Source organism: Coturnix japonica, chromosome 19 (genome assembly GCF_054131305.1).
Source record: "Coturnix japonica strain WE chromosome 19, WE-NBRP24, whole genome shotgun sequence".
Lineage (NCBI taxonomy): Eukaryota > Metazoa > Chordata > Aves > Galliformes > Phasianidae > Coturnix > Coturnix japonica.
Genome location: NC_140681.1, coordinates 11,547,352 through 11,570,013, shown reverse-complemented (window position 1 = coordinate 11,570,013; position 22,662 = coordinate 11,547,352). Strand labels below are relative to the sequence as shown.

The 22,662-nt window shown below is 51.9% G+C and overlaps 1 protein-coding gene across 1 annotated transcript in view; it reads left to right on the top strand.

Annotated features, from left to right (window-relative positions):
- The first annotated feature begins 9,356 nt into the window (after positions 1 to 9,356).
- Positions 9,357 to 22,662, top strand: part of CDH22 (cadherin 22) — a 56,211-nt gene continuing 42,905 nt past the window's right edge. The window contains exon 1 of the mRNA XM_015882098.3: positions 9,357 to 9,613. The gene's annotated coding sequence lies outside the window, so the exon portion shown is untranslated. The remainder of the gene's footprint in view (positions 9,614 to 22,662) is intronic.

Sequence of the window (22,662 nt, the reverse complement as noted above, 5' to 3'; positions counted from 1 at the left end):
GCCTCTGAATATTTAGTTGCAGGCGAGGCAGCCAAACCCACTCAGGAAAGAGCTTTGTTCTTGAAGAGCTGTTTGCCTGGTTCTGCTCTGCAGCAGTGAGCAGCTGGGTGTGATGGGGCGGTGGGATCAGCGCTACCTCGGAGCCAAGCAAAGAAATGGATACTGGGGTGTGATGGCAGTAAGGGGCTGTACTCAGCTCTTGACAGGGAAGAGGTGGGAGGGGTTCCAGAAGGTGGGATATTCCTCCATCTAGATGGTAAGAGTGCTCAGGTGGAGGCAGTAAGTTCTGATGAAGAGACAAGCACAAAATGTTGCTGGATGCACGACCTTCCTGCTTGCTCTGATCTTTCTAGATCTCTGGGTAGCCAGAGACCTTCTCCAGACCTTCATCTTCATTCCATACCCAGCAAAAAAACCATCACAATTGCTTGCTTGCATCAGTTTGCTCAGCACCCTGACCTTGCTCTGGTGCTCTGTGGGTTCATTGGGTGAGGAAGCGCAGAGCTGCTTTGCTTGCTGAGATGCCCTTGAGAGGGGGTGAACAAACTGGAATTGCCACACTGCCCGCAGGTGCCAGTGGGCACTCACTGGTGCTCATACATAGAGCTCAGTCTGGGTCAGGATCCAGAGCCCTGGAGATGGAGAGCTAAAGCACTACAGCAAGAGGATGCACAAAGCTCTTGAGACTCTATCCCACTGGCTGAAGGCATTTCTGTATGGCCCAGGGCATGGTGGCGGTGCCCTCAGGTGCCTGCTGCTCACCCTGTCCCCAGCAGCCAGCTCTTGGCAGCAGCAGAGTATGTTTCCAGCCCTGAGATGGAGTGTTTCTCTCTCATCAGTCCAGTTTGGTTCAGGGATGATGGAGCACTCACAGCAGGAGTGGGCTGAGGCTGCTGGGCAGCCAAGCTGCTGGAGCATGACTTTTTAAATGCTTTCCATTACAGCTCTCTGAAGCTTGTGTCTCTCCGGAGCTGCTTTCTGCACAGCAGGGGGATGGAACTAGGTGATCCTGAAGGTCCCTTCCAACCCGAGCTGTGCTGTGATTCTATGGTCTCAGCAAACAGGAGCTTTCAGAGTACGCTGCTGCAAGAGCAGCTCTGGGCTCCTTGAATGTGTCCCTGGGAAGAGCTGCTCTGCACCTTGCTTTGGGGATCCCCAGCACCTCTGGAGAGGCTGTGCTGGGGTTCTGGCAGTGGGGAGGGAGAGGGCAGTTTCCTATGGAACAGGACTATGCTTTTCAGCCTTTCTTAGCCCAGCTCTGCTCCCTCTATACCTGTCTTTGGCTCTTTCCTTACCACAACATCACAGAGAGAAGACAAGGGACTGCAAGGAGTCGGAAGAGGCATCAGGGCTGATCATCCAGGCCCACCAAGCCCAGGACCTCCCTCAGCCCCAGGTTCCCTCATCTTTGTACTACCTGCTCATGCTCAGAGAGCTGCCAACGTGCAGAGAGGTGCCTGCTTGCACCCAGCATCCCCATCCTGGCCTGGCTCCTGGCCTGAATATATTTTTACATGTTATGACTCAGAGGTTTTTAAATTTAATGGGTTCTTTTTTTCTTGCTTGCTTCTTAGCACCTGAACTGGATCCTCTCTGAGCTGCTGCCAGCTCCAAGGGATTACAAGTGAATAATTCAGGTTCGATGCTGTTTGAAGTTTCAGGGAAGGAAGTGGCATGTGAAGCCTGTTCCCCACACCTGTCCCAGGGCCACGCTGCTCCAAAGGCAATCACAAGAACACCCTGAGGAGCCACACTCTGAACATTTCTGTGTGGATGTTGCCTTCCCAGCTCCTGGCAGCCTGGACTGAGGCTGTTTGTACAGGCTGCAGCTCTGCACAGGGGCAGCTCCCCAGCACTAGAGGATTGCTGCAAGGCTTGAGAGTGCTGTGGAATGAAGCACAGCATCCTGCTTGTCCAGGAGGGGTTAAATGCCAGACTACTGTGTCTGTTCCAGCTGCATTGAAGCATGGAGAAGAAGGCAATGGACAAACATGACCTGCTGTAAACAAATTTACAACTGAAAATAAATCAAAAGCTGAATTGCCATCAGAAGCTGGGTGTTCTTCCGTGACAAAGATGGTGGGAGCCACATCCACGGGCACTCATGTTTGGCAGCTGGTTCTCAGATGGCCTTCAGAGAGGTTTCCATAAGCAGAAGTCTGTGTTAAGACAGGGAAAGGGATAGGTAGCACAAAGCTTTGCTTAGAATCTCAGAAAGGCTCCTAGGGATCTTTGGAGGGATGGTGATGATCACAGAGGGACTATACTTTGTCTCAAGGGGTCCCTGTTGCTAGGAAATGCCTCTGGGAGCGTGTCCTAGACGAGGCAGTGCTTTCCTACCCCACTGCACCACTGCTCAGACACTGCTCTTTTCAAACAGCACTCATGGATCACCTGTCGCCATTGAAACTGCTATGGCACTGGTGGCAGAACCAGGAGCAAGGAGGCAATGGGAGCTGCTATCCAGCCAGTGGCTTCGTGCTGCTCTGGGAGATCACTTGGTGTGCATTCCTCTGCTGCTGAACTTCAGTGGGAAGGGCTGAGTTTGGGTTTGCTGCTGCAGGCTACAAGAGGCACCTGTGATCCTCGGGCTGTTGGCTGCAGTTGTGGCTGGAGGAGGAAGAGGTTTGCAGTGTACTGAGGGATGGAGAGCACAGAGCGTTTGTCCGAGGTGTTCATCTTTGCTGAGCACAGAGCACATCTCTGCTCAGCTCTCCAACCCCTCGGGGTCAGGAAGCAGAGCTGACTTCCTTCACTGCATCCCAGGGATGTGTGCTCCCATCAGTGCTCTCCACAACCCGTGTTTGCACAACGCCAGGTGTTGCTGCTTCTTGAGACGGGGGACACAGAAAGATAGGCTGGGAAATTATTTTTAACCTCCTGCAATTTACTGTTCAGAAAGATGTCACATTTGTCAGGGCTGGTTCATAGCAGCCGCAGTGGAGGCAATCTTTCCCTCATATATACACTTCTTTTTGTAAGGTGGCTCTCACAAAATGTAAGTATGATCTTTGATGGCTTCTGAGAGCTCTTGGAAGAACTAACAAGCATATCACAGGGTCCAGTATTAAACCCTTCCCTGCAGGGGTGCAGTTGAGAATGGAAACTATCAGGCAGTTTGAGATCCATTTAACAGCAATTAGTGTGGATGAAAGAAACGCTAACGTGAAAGTGCCAGTCTGTGTGCATAGGGTCAGAGGAGGAGAAAAACATGGAAGGGAAAATATAAACGTGACTAAATGTGGTTATGTAGCCCATGAAACAACGACTCCTTTTAAGTTTTTTTCACGCCAGCAGAAGCCAATCAGTCTGCAACATGATTGAAGACCTGCAGTAAAACCACGGAGCTGACGGGATTGGAATTCTGTGTGTGGTATGAAAGGAAAGGCAAGCGTCCAATGAACGAGAGCCAGAAGCTGCAGCAGCAGAAGCCTGGATGAGAGGACCATGCTTTGGCAAGGAGAAATCACCTCTGGTATGAGATACGGAGCAGGTACAGAAAGCAGGAGTATTACCCAGGAAAATCCCAGGTCATGGCAAATGTGGCCCTGAAGTACAACCTGAAATATGTGACTTGGATTGTGTTCTTTGAGGCTGCGTCTCATGGAGGACTCTGTGGGTAAAAGCATATTGTGGACTTTATGCTGTGAAGTGGTGTATGAAATGCAGAGGTGAGGTTGGCTTCAGGGGGGGACGGGGGGGAGGTTGGTAGGATGGCAGTCCTGGAAAAAGGGAAAGGAAGGAATACACAGCAGCTGAACTTCATTCTGTGGGCAAAGGGCACTCTGGGCTACACTTCAGTGTGTTCTAAAAGTACCTACGCTGCTAGGTCCTACGCTTGGGAAATAAGAGGGAAGACACATATTTGCCATTTGGAAATACTGACGTTTGTTACAAGGTTAGTGTTATTCCCTGGATCCTGGTAACTGAGTGAGCTCGACGTGGTGCACTTGTGCTGTGCCTTTGGGGAGGCTTGAGTTCCTGCAGCTGTACACACTCATTCAAAATGATACACAGGGAAACCTGCTCGCTGAGACAGAAGAACACGTGGCACAAGGAAAGTGTATTTCAATGGGAACTCTATGAGTGGGGCTGTAGGAAGCAGGGGATTCACCGGGATCACACAGATGTGTATTAAAAGATGGTGGATCTGGTGGTGATTGCTGAGCAGGGTTTGCATAGGAGGGGACTGGGCATGGGGAAGGATGGGCTCTTGTGCTGTACCTCCAGATGCAGGCCCTGGACAGGGCTCCTTCACCAGCAGTGCTGGGGCTTTGCTGCTCCCTCCCAGCCATGTTATTTATCAGAGTAATGAGTTCAGCCATTACAACACCGACATACTCCAAAAGTGGTCACATTGCTGTGCCTTGCTGGGATATGAGTCCAAAGACCATCCTAGTACCAGAAATAAACTACTGCTATTTTCCAACTTACCTGCTCTCCGCAGCTTTTTGCAGCAAAATTGGGGCTTTCACTGCATGTGACTGCACCACAGCTCTCCTGTCTTTATGGGAAGATTACAGTTGCTCTGAGCCCTGTTTCTCCCCTCTCTCAGATGGAGAAAGGGAACAGAAAAGCACGTGTGAGTGTGCGTGTATGCATGTGTATTTACTAGGGAGAGAATCACCGGAGGAGGCTGTGTGGTGCTCCTCCTTCCAGTGAGCCCTGTTCTGAGGTTACAGTCCAGCTGGGATCCTTGTGTTTAGCCCAGATCTCTGCCTTTCCTGTGTTTTCTTTGCAGGGTGATGTATAACTATACATCTAGGGGATGGCTTCTGTCTCACTCTGCCTAAGTGGTGAGTCTAAATGTAGTTCTTGGAGTAAACACCGCCTGGAACAGAATGTCTGTGCTGACTGCAGCAGGGCACTGTGTGAGTGCATCCCATAGCAGTGGGTTGTCCTCTCCCCATCACCTCTCTGCCGCTGCCTATCAGCAACTCCAAACTCTTGCTGCTGGGCTTTCTTCAAGCCACAGTCTGGGACTGGGCCGGCAGGGCAAGCGCTGAGTCACTGCTACAAATGACTGCCCCAACCATTAATTTTTGTAGTCTGAGTGGCAGCATTTCATGCTGGGCACAACCAGCGGCAGAGATGAAAGCTTGAAGCCAAATAGGCATCGCAGAGCCAGCACAAGTGCTATTTATTAAAAAAATGCCTGGATTGCAGAGGAAGCAGAGGGGTGCGCCTTGAAAGGAACCTTTAACACCTGTGAGCAAAGAGCAGCGAAGGGCTGAGGAGCACAGGGAGCTGCCAGAGGCAGCAGCTAATGGCTCTGGTCCTGGGGTGAGCTGGCAGCAGGGAACGTGTGGCTGAGAGCCAAGGGGTACTTTGTGCTGCTTCCTCTGTAGCCATAAAAGCAAAGTGAATGAGGGCTGTCGTACTGCTGGCTGTAGGTGCTGCTCAAACTGAGCCGAGAGGCAGTGAGGTGCAGGTGGGGAAGGGGATATCCCTGGGCTCCTGCAGGGAACTGCTGCCCTTCACTGTCCCAGCCTGCCTGCAGGGATTGCCACGTGTGTGTGCCCGTCCCCAGCCTCCAAGTTGCTCCGTGCAGCAGAATCTGCTGCATTAGGTCGATTTCAAGAGCCCCTCAGGTCAGTTAGCAATTACCTGCACCAGATACGCGCTTGGAAAGGAGCTTCTGATCTCTTCAATGCACTCGTTTTCCTCTCTCGATTTCAAATTCCCCTTGCTGGAAATAGGCACTTCAGCCTCTTTTACAGACCGTAGTAAATTAAGATTTTGTCCAGTTCTGTTGCTTTTGCTGATGGAGATGTTTTTCCCTACAGAGGCAAAGCCATGGCCAATCTGAGGTGTGCTCAGACCCCTCCATGCCAACTCTTCCAGGTGACGTCATGGTGTGCAGAGTATTTCTGCTGGCCCCGCTGTGGGCTGAGGAGCCTCTCCTGAGATTGTCCCCACAGTGCCAAAGCTCTGCTAATGAATTCAGGCTCCAGGGAGGGGGTCAGCCCATTTGCTTTGGGGCTCTTAGCTGGGCTCCTGCTGTCTGATGGGAAGTTGCGTGACTCCCTATCCCAAACCAGCGGTTCAGTGCTCACAGGCAGAAGCAATTTTACATAAAGTTCAATTAAATATTTGCTTTATAATTGCGCAACAAATTATTCATAAAGGCATTGGAATTTAATCACAAGGCTGACACCGCAGAGGCTGCAAATGACACAGTACTTGGGGAGAATAAAGATAGGGAGAGATTGCCTAAATGCACGGGACAGTGGAAATGCTCCTAGAAAAGGGCTGGAAACCACCATCAGCCAAAGCAAGGCAGTGCTGCTCGGGCAGCTGGAGTGGAGCAGCGTGTGAGAACTGCTCTGAGGATCAGGCTGAGGGGGACGGGGTGCTCTGTGTATGCTCAGCAAACCTAGGGCAGTGTGCAGCTGTGCCCATCCAACTGTCTCCTGTTGGCTCTGATGTCACGTCCATCCTTGCAGCACTGAGAACGCAATGCATGATGTGGAAGGGATGTGCTGGTGTTTGCTGTGGAGCAGAGCTGTGGGGGCTCACACACGTGAGGAGCTGTGTTCCTCTTGGCCTTCAAGGCTGGGAGTCATGCAGTTGTATGAGGTTTGGAGGCCTTGTGCCATCCTCGAGCTGTAGGGGGGAATATCTGTTCCTGAGATGGTGCCAGGTGAGAGCTGGGAATTTAAAAAGGCCTTTGAGCCGATGCTGAGCACAGCTCTCACCACAGCCCGATTTTGCTTTACCCAGCAAGGACCTCTCCATCCCAGATATTGTCCCTTACTGTCACTCTGAGTAGCGGGGATGAAGGTGTCCCACCATCCTGCTTGGGGGAAGCTCTGCAGGGCAGCAGAATTAGGCAGGTTGTGAGTGACAGGGAGCTGGGTCCTGGACAGAGAGCAGGACTGGAGATGGATTGCCTGCCACTAAGATATGGACATTAGATAGGGAGTTAGATTAATGGGAGCTGGCTCTGCCAACATAGAGGTGAGTCACAGAGCTTGTCCTGTGCTGAATCTGCTCTCCAATAGGGAAGAAGTAGGAGGATTTAGCAAGATTAATCCCTCACAGCATTGTGAGAATAGCCAGCGCTCAGGAGCTCCTCAGCAACAAATTTCCATGTGAGCAGACAGCTCTGTATGGAGCATAGATCCATACTTGGGAACCTTGGAATTCCCTGCTGCTGGGCACAGCTCAGGTTGGCTGTCCTTGTCCTGCAAAGCTCTGCCTGCACCGAAGCACCATGAGAGCAGAGGTCTGAAAGCACTTCATCCCAGAGCTTTCCCTGGGGTCATTGTCTGCAGTTGCTCTGCCCCAGACAGTGCTGGATCCTGCATAGAGCACACAAGAAAGGGGTAAGAACTCCATGCAGCCAAGAGGGGTGCTGACAAGCCTCACTGTGTGAGGTGTTTATGGGAACAGTGGATAGAGATTATCTCAGTGGCAATGAACGAGGGAGGCTTACATGGAGAAGACGAATCTCCATGCGATGCTGGGAGTCCCTGTGCTTTGTTCTGTGTTGTGTTTTTCTTTATTTGTTCTTTCTGATATTTCTTTAGTATTTCTTCGGTTCCTGTGATGACTCTTTGGTCTGAGCAGTTTTACAAATGCTTTTGTGCTGTGGAGATGAAAGCACCAGGGAAAGCTGCTCGGGATCAAGTTGGGAAAGCTTTTCATTTTCAGCTCCTACAGACAAAGGCACGTGGGAGCTGGTGGGGAGGTGGGGGGGTGGTTAGTGCAAAGAGTGGGAAAAGGAAAGGAGCAAAAGAAAAGAGGAGAAAAGATGAGTGAAAGGGGCAGAGCAGAGAACACAAATCACAACATGGGAGATGGAACAAGTCAGTAGCAGGAAGAAGGTGAGAGAACAAAGCAAAGGGGCCTGGAACCCCATGAGATAGGGAGAGTGTTGCAGGTACAGAAGGACTATTTGAATGCTGGGACAAAGAAGTATAGGAATAGGAAGAAAGGAGAAGCCAGATAAGGACTGAATTACTGTGGAGGTACAGGGGAAGTCAGCAAAGTTAAAGGATGACCGATCCATCCTTGCATCACTGAGAATGCAAGACATGACATGGAAGGGATGTGCTGGTGTTTGCTGTGGATCAGAGCTGTGGGGGCTGCCCTCAGTGCTCACACACGAGGAGCTTTTGGCCTTCAAGGGTAGGAGTCATGCAGTTGTACGAGGTTTGGATGCCTTGTGCTGTGCTTGAGCTGTATGAGGTGCCTGAGCTGCTGCCTTGCTCAGCTCATGGTCCAGAAAAGAAGTCATTTCCCCTGGATTCATGCTGTCATTATAAGACACTCTTTTTGCTTTACATCCTCTACTCTCTGACCTGCAGACAACCTGCCAGTGTGGGAAGCACCATACCCAAGTGATATGTGGATGAGAAACCCTGCTGCTGTGTTACCACCGTTTCTTGCCCCTATTGGCTGAGCACAAGATGTGTACAAGGCACTGCACACTCGGAGCAGCAGGGTATTCCCTTCTCTGCTGCTCTGTCTTACTCTTTCCAGGGCCAGATTCCAAGGCCCATTACTAGATAGAGATCACCGTGAAAACAGTGGAGACTGGAAAACATCCCTCTGGAGCTGTTTGCCTGAGTTGTGGCTAAACCTTGACACATATGACCAAATATATCAGTCCTAAAACGATACTGCAGCCACACCAGCCTTGATCGTCTTTTCTTCCCTGCTTCCACTTTCCCCCTGCCCTAATGATGCCCACAGCAATGTGTAAACTTGTCACCCCGTTGTGGATCCCACTGGCACATGGCTCTCCACCGCAGTCACTGTGCTGCACAGCTGTCCCTGTGACCGCAGGGTGCTGCTGGGCCCAGATGATGCTCTACTGTACAGCTCTGGGGGAGGCACCTTTGACCTGAGCTGAGGATGCTCCAAGCACATGTGGAGTGGGGTCTGCCAGTGTGCAAAGTCCATGCCCATTTTGAAGCCTCTGCCAAGCTTCCACTGGGCCATGGAGATGAGGGAGGGCAGCCTGGGGTCACCCCGCCCTATGGATGCTCAATTCGGCTCTATGCTGCCACGCGCTGTGTTTGTGCGTTCTCAGCCATGGGTGACTCCCGGCGGTGAGGTGCGTCCCGTGCCCACAGCGCCATGGCTCGCCCCCTAACTCTGGGATGGCCCCAGTCTCTCAGCGAACCCTAGGCGGCTTGGTATCTGGATGCTGAAGGAATAGGAGCCGAGGGGACTGCTGGTCCGTAAGGCTGGGCTCGGGCCGCCCCGGGGGCAGGCGTGGAGCAGGTCCCCGCAGCCCGTACCCGGAGCTCGCAGCTCGCCGGTCCCCGGGGCGGGACACCAGGGCCGGTCCCGGGCGGGGACCCGGCGCTGCATTCTCAGAGTCTCCAGCAGAGGCTGGGCTGGGCAGGGCTGGCGGGGAAGGAGGGAAGGAAGGGAGCGAAGGAAGCGAGGGGGAGGAAGGCGGCTCTCGCCGCACATGCATCCCCAGCCACACACCCCGCCGCCCGCGCCCCGCCTCGCTCCGTGCCCGCCCGGTGCCAGCAGCCGCTGCGCTCCGCTCCGCTCGGGGCCGCCGGGATCCTTTCGGTGCCGGGGAGCGGCGCAGGATGCCGCTGGAGGCCGGGAGCCCCGCGCGGGGGGACCGTCGCGGCCGCCGCCCCAGGTAAGAGGCGCTGCGGGCGGCGGGGCGGGCGGCGCACCGCGGGGGGAGCCCAACTTCCCCGTCCATCGCAGCGCCGCAAACTTTAGTGCCGCTCGGAGAGGCTGCGGCGGGCGCTCCCCGCGGGGCTGTGCGGGTTCGGCCCTACCCCGACCGGCCCGGGACCGCCGCAGCACCGCACCCCGCCGCCCCTTCAACGCTCCGCGGCCGTAGCGTTGAGCGCTTCAGCTCCGCAGGGCGGGTGAGGACTTGGATTTATGCGCCGTTGGGCATCGCTGGTGGTACCCAGGGCTCTGGCAGCTGCGTGGTTCGGCGTACCCTTCAATAAAGGGCTCGGGTTCTCACGGAGCTGCGGCTCTTTTTAAACCGGTGCAACCTTCAAGCAGCTTCTTGGAGCTCCTTCCTACCCAAGAACGATCTCATTTTTCTTAGTGAGCCCGGAGCCCTCCATGCCAGCTGCACGCTCGGGGACGGGTGTGAACGTGAGGCTGAGCTGCCCAAGGAGTCCTGCCCGCGTCCCTTCAGCAGGCAGGGGAGCATCTCTCTGTGTGGAGCCACGTTTGTGGTGTTTGTTGTTGGTTGGTTTTTTTTTTCTTTTTTTCTTTTTTCCAACAACAAACTATAAATAACCGTGCTAGAAAAAAAATAACGGTGCTAAAACTGGCACTTTCCTAATTGAAAACGTGGTTCCCCAATGGCTGCGCAGGGCCCTGCTGAGGGCAAGGGCTGCAGCTGCGCCTGCCCCTCCTGCGTGCACAGCCACAGCACTCACACCAGCGCCGGGTGCTGAGTGCCCTGGGAGCTCATCCCGTGGCAGCCAGGCTCCCACTGCTGCTCGCCGTACCAGCAGGGCAAGGAGGGATGTGGTTGATGCATCCATTCTTCTTTTGTGTGATTTCTGGTCGTTGTAACATTCAGTTGTACTGTATGCGGAGATCTGCGCTGTCTTTTCTCCTAACCTCATTTTATACATGAGCAAGAACAGTTACAGGCATGATGGTGTGGGTAGCAGCAAGGAGAAGCAGGAGCAGAGTTCAGGGGTAACTTCCTAAGACAGCACAGTGCATTTCAGGGAAAGCTTTGCACCTAAGAGGGGTAAGAAGGACGCTCCTCCAGAGCTCTGCTTCTCCAGAGCTCGCAGAGAATCAGGGACATGTGCCTCTCCCTGTCTGCTGCTGGCTTGGTGCTGTGCTGTTACGTGTGTGTTGCAGCAGCAGCTGGTCCTGTAGTCTTTCATGCCACTGAGGAAATCCCAGGTAAGGAAACCCCGGGTGATGATGGTTTCTTTGGGATCTGTTCAGAGGACTTAATGTTTCTGCTGAAGCCTACAGAATGTGCTCCTGCACAGCGTGCTCCTGCAGACCTGGTGCCCAGCTATGAGCCCCGGCTGCACTTAGTTTTCCCAGAGACCAGTGGATGCTCTCCACCTTTCTCATGAGCACCGGTTAAGGAGTATGTGCAGCAAACACTTATCAGGGTTGAAGATTGTGATCCTGGCACATCAGTTTTCAAAGGCTGGAAATAAATTGCTTGTCTGGCTTTGGGTATCGCATAGCGGGGGAAAATGGAAACAAGAGTCTGAAATGGTTTTGCTGTACTGATACTCCGTTTATTTGTGTTCGAGGCCAAAAGGTGGGTCTGCTGCTTATTGATGGAATCCCTGGAAATGCTGACAGGACCCTGAGAGTTGCACAGGGGAGAGCCCACTGTAATGGGATAAGATGGCCCAGAGTCTGTACTGACCTCAGTACTGCGTACATCTCTGCTCCAGCTAAGTGGAGGCTGGAGCAGGTAAAACTTGGTCTCTGTATGAAATGGTGGTGATATGACATTGGAACTGATGGGCTTGTGGAAGAAAAAAAAGTGGGTGCTGTTTCATAGGTTAAAAAAAGCAGCTTTTTTCCTTAAAATAATACAAGTCCTTCGCTTTGTGGTGCACTGCCTGTGATACGACACGGTGATTTTATACCTAGGACAGACAAGTGGCGACTGAAACCAATCATCCTGAGAGCCCATGTTTGATAACTAAAGCAGACTACATTGAAGTAGCATGGTGACATTTGTTTTCTTTTGCCATCAGATCACCAAACAGCATTTGTACAAAAGAATACAACCACGCACGGGTTTGTGTGGGTATCTTTTAACCATGTTGTTATGCTGCTGTCTTTGAGTTTACAAGGAGTGACACTTCTCTGTGGATAAGTCCACACATCCTAAGGCACGGCCTGTTTAGGAGGATCTGATTTTTTATGAACTTCATGTAGGAATTGGGTTTGGCCAGCAAAATGCTGCCCGTCAGCTTTCCCTGCCCTTGTGTGAACCAAAGGCGTGGGGAGCTCATTTTAGAGCTGTGGGTCTGCAGTTGGGTGCCCACGGGTCATCTGTGCCTGCAGCTGCATCCACTTTGAGCATTGGATTCCACTTCAGAGAACTGTGGAGGGACAGTGGGAGTTGCTCTGACCCCACCAGTTGCCATTGCAGAGACTTTTCCCCCCCGATCACAATTCTTTTTGCAGTCATCGATGACACTGTGTTATTTGCAAAGCTTGTAAAGGGAACACAGCACACCCCAGTTAATTTCAACTTGATTCCTTGCAATGACAGACAGGGAGAGCTGGAGCTGTGCAGCCCAGAAGGGAAAAAGAGGCTGTGTGGAGAGCTGAGAGTGGACTGTCAGCGCCTGGAGGGGCTGTAAGGGAGGGGGTGGACTCTTGAGCAGGGACAAGGGAAATGGTTTTAAACTGAAAGAAGGGGGATTTGGATTGAATGTAAAGGAAGAAGGTTTTACAGTGAGGGCGGTGAGGCAGCAGCACAGAGATGAGGTGGGTGCTCCATCCCTGCAGGCAATCAGGTCAAGCTGGTGCTCTGAGCACTGATGGAGCTGTGGGTGTCCCTGTGCACTGCAGGGGGTTGGGCCGGATGGCCTTTAAGGGTCCCTTCCAATTCAAACCATTCTATGACTCCATAATGAAGACTTCACCTCATGTTAGCCCTATATCTCTTTCACTTCTGTTTCTTTTTTGTTTGTTTCAGTTTTTGTTTTGTGTTTATTTTGTGCTACATTAGGAGGAGATAGCTTTGTGCCATGCTGTTGGCTGACACTGTACTGCTGGTTCTGTGGTGCAATGTCTGCATAGCAAAAGCAGATGTCTTTTTCAGTACTTGCTGCTTTTCCCTACCCTGGAGGCTGTCTGCCATGCCTGCAGGGGGTGTGGGGTCCTTCTTTTCCTGTGGAGGCTGAAAGATCCCATAATACTTACTTGAACAAAACGTAAAGGACAGACCCTGCTAAGGCTGAGGCTGCACAGAAAGCAGCCGGTCCATCCACCTGCAGCCCAGGGGTGAGGTTCTGGCTGGATCATTCCCTGCTGCTCCAGGAGCTGTGCTGAAAATCAAGGTGCTTTCCAGAAAGTGACTGTGCTCTGTGCTGCTCCTTCTAATTCGGGCTCCACTGTAAGGGACCCGTGGTTTAGTTCACACACTGCAGGGCTGGTGCCTATTAACACACACAGCAAACTGTTGTGTGCAGGGTCTGCTGTGCAGAGAACTGCCTCACCTCTTTCCTGTGCTGATTTTGGCACTGAGTGGCTGACAAAGGAGTGAAGCTGTGGGTGTGATGGAGGTGATGATGGACCTGATGCTTGTCAGCAACAGCCACGAGTCTGCGGCTGCAGCATTTGGTCAGGTGTTCACTGAACAGAGCTGAGAGCATCCCGGCCTTCCTTTGGGAAGCAGCATGCCAGGGCCAGCTATTGCACAGGGTAAGCATCCCTGTGCTGCAAGGGTACAGCTGTGCGAGCCTTGCTAAGCCTTCCCACCCAGGAATCATCACAGCAGAACTCTGTTCAATCCCCTTTTACAGATGCCTCTACCCCTTTTTCCTGCTCTGCCGTGCTACAGCACTCCAGAGGACACTGAGGGAAAAAAGCTGCAGGACCACTCCTTTTTACTTGCAACATTGCTTCACTCACATTCACCACTTCAAGTAGGTTTTGCTAATTTTTTTAATTTTTTTGCTAATTAACTGTGGCTGATAGCAATAAGAAATGCTGGTGATTTGCAGCTTGAAGCCCTCAGCCCACCTGAAGATGCTGATGGCCAGAAGCCTTTTGCAGCCAATGATGGGAGTCTCCATAGAAACATCCTGGGCAATAAATAAAGCCTCAAAAGCACTGTGTTTCTTTTGGCAGAAGCCCATGCACAAGTAGGGGCACAGGCACACAGTGCTGTGTGCAGGAATGGGGAAAGGGATGGGTTGGTAGGCTGTGACTGATAGAAGGTGAGCTGTGGGGAGGCTGAGGCTCATAGGGAGCAGAGCAGTGATTTCTGTATGTGCCTGAGGATGCTGTGCTCTGTTTCCTGGTCCCACTTCCTTCCCTCTCTGTCACACTGGGATTATCTCCCTCCACTCCTACTGCAGCTGCTTCCTGGAATTTGCAATCCTCAGAATGCTGTTTCTCTGGTAATCCTTGCTGCCAACGGTGGCTCCTAAACTCTGAACACCTCCTCTCCCCATCCGGCACCTCAGCATCCTTTCAAGAGAGATACAGTCTGAGATGACCACATGCTCAATGTGAGCAAAGTAGATTGATAAGCAGAGAAATCAGAGACAGGACACCGCCACCCCTCATCACCACGAGCCCATGCTGGAGTCACCCCAGGCCATGGGCTCTTCTGGATTTTTCACTGTTCTGTTTCTGAACAGTACAGAGATGCTCTCCCCTTTGCTGCCCTCATGGCCAGTGGGGCTGCTGGAGGCTGTGCTGTGTGTGAGGGGCAGCTGTCTTCCCCTCCTGCTGAGTCTGGAAGGTGAAGGACATGAAGTGAGCAGTTCCTTGAGGAGCATTCAGAGCTCAGCCGGTGGCGATACAGCAGAGCCCTTGGAGAGCATCAGCACAGCCCTCAGGAAGCGACGTCCCAGCTCAAAACTTCTAAAAGTCGGCTGAGCGCCTGTTTGCAATGACCACCCCCCCTCCCCGGCCCCCCTCTCCATGGATGTGCTCTTCTCCCCAGCAGTGTGCCCAGGGACAGGGTGCTTCCTCGGGAGCCTCCCCGGGTGGGATTCAGGCTGTGCCCCCCGAGGTGCTGCGTGCAGAGCAGCGTTGGGGTCCCAATGTTTTTGGGGAAGGGAGGGCGTGGGGCTCCTCGGGCCTCGTGCCGGCAGAGGGAGCCATGCATCCTCCGTTCCTATGTGCAGCCTGACACGCCAATTAACGAATTAATTTGAAAGGTGCTCTGAGAGATGAGATTAGAAGCAGGATCCTCCAGTGGGCAATGGCTGAGGTAGGCTTGCCGGGGGCTGAGAAACGACCGCACCCTTCCCAAATGTCTGTGTGTTGCTGCCTGAGTTTGGATCAGACAAACCCTCAGGTGGGTTTGGTCTGGTTGGGCTTTGGGCATCTGTGCTGGGCACAGAGAGCTCTGAGCAGATGCAGCTGGTGTCGGTGCTGTAGGCAAAGTACCCAGCAACCAGGGCTGCAGGGGTTGTAATTGATCCTCACCCAGGGCTTGACAGTGGCTTAGCTGGGCAGACAGGAGCTCGTGGGTCAGGGCTGTGAGGTCCAACACTTTGAGACCTGCCTTGTTCTGTGTGCTGTGCTGGCAGCTGGTGCTGCTTCCTTCCTTGGTACTGCCATGTGATGGAGGTATGAATTGCAAGCACTGGGCCACCCCTGGGTAGAGAAGCAACTGCAGGTGAGTATTTACAGGCTTTGGAAAAGCTGCTGGCATTTTTGTGTAATGGTGGACTCTGAGAGGTGACCACATCTAGATGAGCTGGTGGTTTGGGGCTGCTCCACAACAGATGTGAGCTCATGCCACAGTGCTGAGAGGCTCAAAGGATGGTGCAAGCACTGTGGTGGCTTCTCACTATGCTGGGGCTGCTGCTTTCTGGTTAACAGGCTGGGAAAAGGATTGATATGTCTTCTTCCACTCTGGCTGTGCATGCAGCCAGTGGTGATGCTGCCATGTGTTTTGGGACTTCTAAACACTTCTTACTGTGTGCCTTTGCAGAGTGCCTGAGCTGTGGGAAGTTGCTTGATGCCTTTTGCCAAAGAGTCCTTGTTAACCTGGTTAGCACAGTGGGACACTTGGACTGTACTCCGTGGGTCTGATGGCAGAGGCATGTCTGGGACTGCCTGTGATGCTGCCAATCACAGCTCTGTTTTGATAAGGCAGGGAGAAACTGAGTGCCAAAAAACAAGCCTCAGAGCAGGGCACTGAGCTACCTCAGCTGTTGCAAATTAGCCTTGCTTTATTGCTGTGGTTGAGCTGGACAGGCAGGATCTGACCTGTGACTGCTCTCAGGTGTCTGCAGACACTGCTGAATGTCCCTCTTTAGTTCCTGGGTACAGACACCAGTCCAGCTCGATGCTGCTGGGAAGGCCTTTTTTGAGCCTTTTGCTGTCCAAGAACCAGAAAATCTGCAGCTGGGTCTGTACTTCTCCTGCCAAGTGCTGTCCTGGTTGTGAAAAGCTGTCTGCTGCAAAATAGAAATGAGAGGGAGGGGCTGTGAAGCAGCAGGCTGGAAGGCCCTTGCTTTGAAGCATAGCTGAGCTGGGCTCAGGGCTGGGAGCACGCTGCCTGGTCCTGGCTGCCATAAGGCAGCACGTGCGTTTCCCTTGTGAGCACTCAAAGGATGGCACTGAGTCTCATCTCTGTCTATTTTCTTTCTTCCTATCTGCTCCATCGCTGTGCTATCTGGTGCCTCCCAAGTATGTTTAGAAATAGAAATGCCAGCTTTTCTTTCTCCTTTTGTATCTGGTGGGTGAGGTGTTTTTGTGTGTGTGAGGTCTATCTGTGCACTAAGACCAGCAGCTGTCTCCTGAGCGTCTGATGTACCTGCCATGGGCTGAGGCCTGGGCAGATCCAGTGCCTGTGTCTAGTTCACTCTTGAGCCTCTTAAGGTTCACTCTCAGCACTCCAGGCAGCTGGGACTCATTATTCTGGTTTTGAATCACGTTGTGTATTCAGGTGTGAGTTTTGGTGTCAGTTCACCATGAGGCTGTGATGGTTGGGGGCAGGAGGTGGGTACAGCTCCATGTGCATCATGGGGTAGAATGGCTTTTTGTCTGCGCTCTGCTTTGTGTTCCCAAGCTCTGCTGAGGCTGCTGCTAATCCAGCGACCTGAGAAGGGGGTTATTTGGATGGTAGGGAGCAAAAAAGCACATCTGCCTTTGTGGTACCGCTCCTGGTTGGCTTTGGGCACGTTTACAGAGCTCAGTGTTAGGAGCGATGGGGGCTTGGGGACTACCATTATCCTGTACATGAAGGCAGTGTGCATGGCTGGAGTCAGGGTGTATTGTGTTTTGGCTGGGAGAGAGTTAATTCTCTTTGTAGAGTCTTCTCTGATGCTGTGCTTTGGATTTTTGATGAATATGATGGCAATAACACGGATGTTTTCAGTTGTTGCAGATTGGTGCTTATGCCAAGTCAAGGACTTTTTGGCTTCTCACGCTGCCCTGTTGGTGAGGGGCTGAGGGAGCACGTGGGGATTCCAGTGCTTTGCATGAGGATGCTGGGCTCTGGGTGTCCCTATCCCTCTTTAGGTGTGCACGAGGGGCTGTGGGGCTTTGAGCGTGAGTTCTGACATGATCATCATGGGGGGAAAAAAAAAGCTAAAGAGAACAGTGGAGAAGGAGGGGGAAGTGAAACAGCCCAAGGAATAAGGGGAGAGGGAGCAAAGGTCTGCGATGTAATGATAAAGACAGCAGGAAGCGAAGATGCAACGTGTGAGGATGACAAAGCTGGAGAGAGCCGTGTTTGCATGTAGGCAATGAGAGGTGTCTGTGTGCTGCCACTTCTCCCCATTTCCAGCATGGAGCTCCGGGGAGGAGCGGTTCAGGCACTGCTGAGAGCACTTGGAGCCTGAGTTACAGCTTTGGTTTGGCTCTGAGGATTGTCACTGCCACAGGATGGCTGTGAGGGTCTGTGCTGGATGGAGTGAAGTGGGTCACAGCATCCTATGTATGCAAGGGACAGTCTGTGAACCCACGGAGGGTCTGAAGGGCTCAGGGCTGTGCAGGACCACACCTGCTTGTGTGGGTTTCTGTGCCCCCTCCTGTGTGCATTACATGCTCACGTGTTCCAACACGATCCTGCTCGCTCACGTGTATGCATATCTCTCCTTGGCTCTATTCTTTCACATGCACTTTGTCCATTTGCTTTTCTGTCTTCCCTGTTGCTACTGTAATCTCTCTCTCTGTCTCCCTTTGTTGCCTGGGCTGCTTTGTTGCCTCTCACCTCACCATGTCCTTCTTTATTTCTTTTGATAATAATAACATTAGAACGTACACGCAAGGCCTCAAGGTCCCTGCTTTGTGCAGATACATCAGGAAAGACCCTTCAAAGCTTGTGCGTTGGAGAGAGCAGATTCCCACAGTCTCCCTGTTGCCAGGACTGATGGAGGTGAAGGGTTCAGTAGTGACACAAGACCTGTGCAAAGCCCTGTGTGTGTCCTGTGTCCATCCTGGGATGTTGGAAAGGGAGATTTGAGTCTCTTGTTTGATGGAGTTCAGCACCAAAGCCCTGAACCCTTAGATCTGATTGATGGATTGGCCAATTCACCTCCTTTCATTACTTGTGTTAAGCCCAGTGCTTGTCCCCAGAGCTCCCAGTCTGTCCCTTCCTCAGCGTGATGTTGGACTGGTAGGAACGCAAATCTGAAGCTACTTGTGGATGCAATTCGAATGTGCTCAGCTTTCAGAAATGTTCTCCTTTCCAACTGTGTTTTGCATGTTTGGCCTCTGCTGAGAGCTGATGAACTTCAGTGGGATGCTGAAGGAGGAGAGCAGAGCTCCCGGTGACACACACTGCTCACAGTGCCTGCTGTCCCTCCTGCATTGGCAGTCCTGTGTGACTGCTGGGTGCTGGGCCATGTTCTGCAAACACAGCACTGGAGATGGGGGAGGAGGAATCCAGTTTTATTTTCCACCTGACAAAGTGGTCAGAGTTCTTTGTGAAGGGAAGGTGGGTACTGTCTCCAGCTTGCCAAATCATATCCAGCAAGCCAAGCTATTCTTTTTGATTTGTCAGAGAGATGTGGCTCTGCCGTGCCCGTCCATCGTGATGTGTCAATGATTCAGGCTTGAACTAGGAAAGTGTTCTGAAGTCAGAAAAGAGATTTAACACTCTTACAGCCCTCTGAGAAATGTGCATTCTGTCTGTAGTGGTCTCTTTCAGCTTTGTTCAGCCACGCTTCACAGTTTTCAGGTGCTTCCTTCTGTTCTGGCTCTGACAGAGGAGCCTTTTGCTGCGCCTGTGTCAGTTCCTGTGTCCTGAACCTCCTTGCTGACACCTGGATCTGGGGAAGAGTGAGCAATAGGCAGTAAAACCACGAGCCCTCACCTGGCCCTGGGTTTTGTGGTTGTCTGCAAAGGTTGCTGAAGCTGCAGGTTGCCTTGGCAGATTTGCTTACCATCCACTTTCTCCAGGAGAGAGTTTGCTCCCAGAACAGGTGGCCAAGGTCCCTCTTGGTGAGGTCTCATCCTGGGCTCATCACCCCCAGAGAAGGAGCACGGTGGTGATTTGCCTTCCTCCAGTTGCTGACATTAGATCTGCCCATGGCAATTGGAGCTTCCATCTGCTCTGCGCTGCTGTGCACCTGCCTGCAGCTGTCAGAACAATTCCTCATTGCCAGAAGTGGAGGGAGGGAGGAGAGCGTTCCCCTCCCTGGACAAGGCATGCTAGTGAAAAACGCTGGATCTGGCCAGGTGAAGGTTTTGAGAAGCACCTGTAGGCACCAGCAGGGCTGTTCTGGATGGCTGCCTCTCTGTGGGTCTGCGCACCTTTGGTCTTGGCCAGGAACTGTGTGCAATGAGTGGAGTGACAGGCATCAATCTGTCTGGGGGTGCACGTGAGAAGTGTGGCAGGGCAGGGGGAAGCTGTGTCTGTCCACCAGCACAAGGCACACTCCTTGGCAGGTGGTCTGGGAATGGAGTGGGCTCTTAGACCTGTTGTGAGCCTTGACTGTGTGTAGTATCTGCCCTTGCTTATGGAGAAATGAGGACAAGTTCTTCTCCCCCCTGTGCACACACAGGAAGGCAGTGGGGCTGGCATGCCTGCCTTCAAACCATCCTCTTGCTCCCGCTCCGCAAAGCCTCCTCCTATAGCTAGTTAATATTAGTATTCAGTTTGTGGAATGGGCTATGCAATTAACACAAAGGTACAGTCATTCATTCCGACTGGAGGACTCATGGGATCAGATGTACTGGGGATAGGAAGCGGAGGCTTTCTGCTGGGAAAGAATGTCACAGCACAGCGGACACAGAAATGAAAAGCTATTAATAATGATCCCGGAACTTCACTTCCATCAGCTGTTTATTTAAAGGTGCTCCGTATTCAAAGCCTCCTGATTTATGTGGGCAATAACACTCACAGTCCTGGGATCACTTTTTTAAGCAAGGCTAATGGGGTGAAACCATCATACTGCGACAGTAGAGATCAAGCTGGGAAAATGATACTGGAGAGAAAAATAAACTATTGCCTAGATTATCCAGGAGCTACGCCGGGCTGGGAGTCAGTGTGAGCTCCCTGCTCTTCCAGCATTTATTAAGGCTTTTACTTCTTCTTTTTTTCTCCTTGTTCTTTGTGAACAGAATTTATTGGGCATGGAAGGATATAAAAAGTTGATTCTATCAGACAAGATGCCAAAAGCTTCTGATTTTTGCGTTAGTATGATTTTTTTTTTTTATGGTCTGTGGTAGGACTGTGTCATTTCCCTGACTCAGCCCCATATCTGAGGGACCCTCCAAGGAAAGGGCTTTCTGCTTGTTGCTTGGCTTCTACTTGGACAGTGGTGTTTCTAGGGTACCTCTGCCTTCAGCCATGTGCCTGCAGGGTGAAGGTGAGAGATGTGGTGCTGTGCTCTTCCTGGAGGAGCTGCCTTTCAGGTAGACTTCTGCAGTCCTGATGGCCGAGAAGTTCTTCCCGAGGAGGTGACTCAGCCTCCAGGGATTCCTGCCAATTCTGGATTTTTCTGAGCAATGCCGCATCTTAACAAAACATCTTTTCTTCCCCTTTGAGGAGTGAGGCTGCACGATACTCAGTCACCTCCTGATTCCTGAAGTGGTTCGGTGCTTCCTTTCCCTTCTGTGGTTGCTCAGTGGTTTCTGGAGAGCAGAAAGGTTTGGGCCTGAGCCCCTTCCCCATACCAGCATGTTCTATCCTGAGGTGGTACTTCCCAGGTAGCAATGTGATGGTGATGGCACCAGCCTGGTGCATCACACAGATGGACATTCCAGGGGCAGCCTGGGAGGCTGAGCAGTGCAGCTGCAAAGAAGTGGATTTTGGCAGGTTTATTGTTGCAGAAATAATGTTCTTATCTGTTATACTATCTTGCTTCTAATTCTTATTTAATGAGCTCCTCTGAAAATAAGAAAAGCATTGGAACAGTTTTCTTAAGTGTGAAAGATCAGGCTGAAATTGGCGTTAAAGAGACTAATTACTCTCATTCTTCCATCTTCCTGACAGCTGTTTACTGCTGCAGAGCTTGTCCTGAGGTGCTGAGGAAGTCACTTACATCTTCACAGGCTGCTTTCGGCCCGAGGTGCCAGCAACAAAGTCAATGCCTGCTTCTGATCTGGGCTGCGTGCAGCTGATCATCCTATTACATGGGCGGAAAGCACTGTCACAGCTGCAGGCGTGAGCCCTGTGGTGCAGCTCCCCCAAGTCTTGTCCTGCTTTTTGCTACTCTCTTTTTCTCCTTTATGTCCTCCTGGCTTCAGTCAGTGTGACCCTGTACTGCCTTAGGTCTCACCATCTCAAAATGGCACTGTGTTGGACTGGGAAGAGACTTCCCTGATGTCATATACTGGAAGGAGGTGACGTGCATCCTACCATAAGACGGAGAGGTTTACAGGGACAAAATTGCCAAGAACACCTAAGAGAATCACAGAATGGTTTGAGTTGGAATGGACGCTAAAAAGCCACGTAGTCCGTGCTCAGGCAGTGCACAGGGACACCCACAGCTCTACCAGTGCTCAGAGCCCCCCAGCCTGACCCTAAGTGCCTTCAGAGATGGGGCACCCACCTCATCTCTGTGCCTCTGCCTCACCGCCCTTATTGAGGAGCAAAAAACACATCGGAAAGAAGAGTTGGCAGCAGCAAGACCTTCTCGAGAGTGACGTGTACCTGCCATAGCATTTATTTAACCAGGGAACTGAACCTGCCCTCAGACCCTGAGCAGTAAACAGAAGGAAACTGCTTGGAGCCCTTCTGGCTCAGTGATGCCCCCAAGTTTCTGTAGAAATGTGAGGTAGAGAGTTGTAGGTAGGAAAGCTGTGAACATCTTCTATTTAACTACACGATATTGAGTGATAAATAATTCATACATCTGCCAAACATTTGATTAAAAGTACCCGATTCCCTCCACATTTGTCAAAGTCTAAGAATTCCATTTTGTGTCTTTTATTTTAATCTGTCCTTTAACTCCTATCCAGGTGCCCACTTGTCGGGGCTGTCAGCCTTGATTCATCTCACCCTGCGCTGGGTATCCCAGTGCTGGGGCTGTTCCTTTCTCCTCTCTGCTGGTTTGCAGGGGATGGAGGGGCAGTGGGCAGGGAGGTGCTGGGTTAATGTCCAGTGCTACAGCAAGGAACAGCAATGTCACCTTGTTTGCCTTCCCAGCTAGAGACAAGCATCTCCTTCATGTGCTTTCTTTCAGCTTCACCTCTGCATTAAAGCCAATTTGGCACCGCCTTTCAGTTGCAGTTTGGCCAGTCCCTTGGCTCAGTCCAACCCTTCAGAAGTTCCTTGCAATAGCCTTGACTGGGATAATCTCCTTTCCTTTATGGATTTTTCTTCCTACGTGGGCCCCCTTGGCATTTTCTGGCAGGTCATGATTGAATTCACTGCTTGTTTTTTCCCTTTCTTTGTCAGATTTGTCAGATCTTTGTCAGATTTGGACTTGTGGCAATGGGATGTATCTTTTTAGGGTTTTTTTCCTTTTGTTGTTCTTGTTTGCCATCTTGGTTTATCTCCCATCTGCTGCTGAGAGCTGATTCTTCTGCTCCACAGCCTTTGGGGACCTGCAATGGGAAAGTAGGGAACAGCCT